General features: G+C 36.0%; 1 long non-coding RNA gene across 1 annotated transcript; it reads right to left on the bottom strand.

The window, feature by feature from the left end:
• Nucleotides 1-876: 876 nt before the first annotated feature.
• On the bottom strand, nucleotides 877-2586 carry LOC140060561 (uncharacterized). The gene is made up of 3 exons (XR_011847341.1): nucleotides 1824-2586; nucleotides 1404-1495; nucleotides 877-1281 (listed from the first exon to the last, which is right to left on the bottom strand). It is a non-coding gene; the product is annotated as an uncharacterized lncRNA (long non-coding RNA).
• Nucleotides 2587-3964: the final 1378 nt, after the last annotated feature.

The raw sequence follows: 3964 nt of genomic DNA, 5'->3' as shown, positions 1-3964 counted from the left end.
GTCCAATCACCGCCTTGTCTCGTTCGCGCGGATCGACTGTGTGTGGGTGTAAACAAAATAAACAAACCCATCCTACACGAGACTCGCGTGTTGCAAGCTCCCTGTTGCTGCAGTCGTAGAAAATATCGATATTTCACAAATCAATAAAAAGTTATGTCTGCAAAGATTGTACGTAAAAAGAAGAAAGTGTGTATTTGTACATCTCACACTAAACCACTCACGCAGACTACAAATTAGGCTAGGTCTAGTAGACTATAGTTTCTTCTAAATTCGCTAGTACTATACTAGGCTAGGTTAGGCCTACACATGGAGTTACTCCATGGCCTACAGTACAAGAGAGTAGTAGTCGCCGGTCCACCGACGAACCTGCAGGAAGTGGACAAGGCGCGGGCGTAGACGTATGTAAAAGGCGACGTAAATAAAAAAGGTAAGCTTGTGTTGAACTTGTTTTTGGCTCTGACTTTTGTTATGGACTAAAATAGTAATAATATTAATAATTAAAGTAGAGCAGAGTAGAGGATTATTATAGTTTAGTTAGTAACTGTAATTAAATAATAACCTCTTTCTGTTTGTTACCAAGTCATAAAATATAATAGTTAATACTACTATAGGGCCTAGGTAGGATTGAATAAAAATAATAGTACATTTCCATCCATTTATTGGTCTTATCTTTGCAGATTTATGGAATCAACAGTACATGAGATGGCTTTGAAGAACTGTAATAGTACTAGTAATAAAATTGTAAACATCAACAAATTATATGGCAGAAATAGTGTGTGGAATGAATTTTATTGAACAAATGTATCATAATGAGTTTGGAACAAGCAGGATTTTTCAAACGGGACATAAATTACTTTTGAGACCTGAGTGATACATTTTAATTCTATCAACACCAGCCAGCTCCATCATATTCAAGAGATGGATTCTTTCATAAATCATAGTATTTGGCTAAATAAATAAAAAAAGAAGTACAGTAGTGGTTTATTTGTTTATATACCCAGACCCATTTAGATGGTTAAAAACAAACACTATATGATGCACTGCTACTAGTGTACTGTCTGGTAGTACATTACCATAGTTACAGTATAACTGTAACCATAGCATTCACGTCTAAAGCATTTTATTATGCATATTTTACTATTCTTCATAAATATTTAGTTCTGTAATTTTAATTGTCTGCGCTCATTCTATACTTGGTGTCTTAGTATACTGCATATGTATCGTGCAAGCATGATCCAAGTAGCATCTATTATAAAGTACGCTGGGCATCTTTCTATTCACCTGAAAAAAGGAAAATGAATAAGCACATGTTTATCTGCCCTCAAAACAAAATAATAATTTGGTATAATATATTAAGTAGGTTTGATCAACAGTTTAAAATAGCAATGCTCAGTATCTGTTACCTTAATATTATAATTTGCGATTCCATTCCAATCAATAAATACATTTGCTTATCCTGTCCATCAATTATCATAGTTGCACTCCAATTATAGACCTGTAAGTAGGTAAAAATACAAATGATTGTTTATTTACTGTATACTGTACTGTATAATGATACAAGCTCAAATACCCCTAACTAGGCCTGGCCTGTTATAACCATTACTACATTAGAGAAAATCCACCTCTATTCATTTTATTGGGAATCCTATAATACAGGGTATTTAGTATTCAGTGTTGCCTAGCTAGCTATATAGGGCGGCATGTAATAACAAAAAAATATTTTAATAATGTGTTAGTCAGGACACTACAGCACACAACAATATTAATAAACGTACTTATAAATAATGTGTATACACATAATACAGTAACACAATTGTGCCTACCATTAACAGAAACACCCTCAACGATACATCAAGGAGCATACGCTCTCAGCTCACCTCTGGCCGGGCGACTAAACACCGTATCCAGCAGTCATCACTACTAAAAAGGCCTAGCCTAGCCTAGTCGGCCTAACTAGCTCCAGGCCATGGCATTGTCGAACACCATTTACTCGTCCAACCGTTTCTTCAAAACGATGTTAACACCCGTGTTAACAAGACGATGTGGACGAATTTCCATCAATTTCAGTTAATTACAATGAAATAATAATAAAATGAATGTTTCAATAATACGTGTATAATAAATAGCGAAATAACATCGCTCGCGAGAGGAGGGTCGAGAGAGAGGCCGAGGTGATCGACTCTGTGATTCTCACGCATGCGCAAAATAACTCCGTGTACCCAGCAAGATAGGCATTTGGCTATGAATTTCGTAAAAGGTGGCCTTGAAAAACGAAATTAAAATCCGTTTAAAAAAAAACATGGTTGATAATATGAATTAATTTTATTCGATTAGGCTAACATACTTATCCAAGAATAAAAATATCAAAGCGATAAGTAATTACTACCATGCTTTTGCATCAATCAATGATTTACTGCTAAATTCCTATCTCTGTAATACAAAAATAACTTTTAGTGACGTCACAAAAAGTTTTTCACAGGTTTCTCAGGGGCGTTTTGAGGGCGTTGTCGTCCTCCAAAACATTAAGTATGACTATGGCAAGCTTAAAACAGATTGATCTACACGTTGAGCCAATAAAATGATATTGCTAGGAACCCTTTCATATCCATTTTAAACATAGGAAAAACGCCGAATGCCCATTAAGCGTGGTTCCGACAAGAGATGTATACGTAACGCAAGCGAGTTGACCAGTATGGCAAGCGACAATCCTAATAATCCATCGCTTGTGATTGGTCAAATAGCTTACGTTACGCTTACGTCCTTGCGTTGCGTCATATTGGGAACCAAGCTTTAGGCAACGATAGTGTAAATGTGAAGGTTAAACGTGTTTACTATTAAATATTTTGTTACTTTTTTAAATGTGTTCTTTTATAAACTTACGTAATTGTTGTTTTATTAGGACAGGAACAATTTTAGTTCCAGTGATTTATCGTTATTGGAGAAAACGTGTATTTACATTCTTTAAAAGCTGAATCGTTTAAATATTTCTGTCAGTTGTTCCGAATTCTTCAATGACGCGTATTACAATATAAAATGACATAACCCAAGGCAATTTAACAACATAACACTGGGCTTGTCTTGCCAACTCTTCCTTTGATCTTATGTCTGGCTGCGACAACCAACAACCAACAGTACTGTACTATGTTTGCTCGTCATCCCGTGCGCTGCTAGATTACCTCGCATAAGCAATCTACAGAATTATGACATTACATAGCTCTAGGGTTATATGACGTCGTATTTAGTATTGATTATTTCTACTATCAAACGATTAGTCAAATTAATCCATATAGCTTTTAAAAATTTGAATCAACAGATTGTCCAATAGGATGGGAGCTGAACACAGACTTTGAAAGTTGTTACTTCGTGTACACCACTACGGGCAGCTATGCAGATGCACAAACGTATTGTCAAGGTGAAGATGGAGGGGATTTGGCGGTTATTTCAAGTGAAGATGAAAACATGTGGTTACAAAGCAAGCTTGACGCAGACGATCCAGGATGGACAGTCGTTTGGATAGGCTATAATGATATCTCTACCGAAGGCCAGTTTGAATGGGCAGAACAAACGGCACGTGAGGGGTCAGTGTATGAAAGTAAGCAAACCATTATTATGAATAGGGTACCATAAAGAAGTACAATCCATTTTGCCTAAAATAGTCCTGAAGTAGATTTATTATAATGTGCACTCCTTTTCCAAATTTGATTAACACTTCAAGACGCGCTTCTTTTGTCATACTGCTTTTAGTAGGGTGCCTTAGGGTACAAAGGGCCAGAATCGGTACACGGATGACAACGTTTCAAATTTTACACCTATGTTCACTAGAAAAAAATGTAAAACTGTAATTTAAAGCAAAATTTGTCAAATAGGATTGATAGCTAAATCATGGACCTACAAATTAAAGGTTAGTTAATTTATAGGTCCATGGCTAAATAGTAGGTCGAATAAGCACAATGATGCGTCGCTC

The sequence above is a fragment of the Antedon mediterranea genome, chromosome 10 (genome assembly GCF_964355755.1).
Source record: "Antedon mediterranea chromosome 10, ecAntMedi1.1, whole genome shotgun sequence".
NCBI lineage: Eukaryota > Metazoa > Echinodermata > Crinoidea > Comatulida > Antedonidae > Antedon > Antedon mediterranea.
Note: the sequence above shows the minus strand (reverse complement) of the source record. Positions and strands in the feature narration are given on the sequence as shown.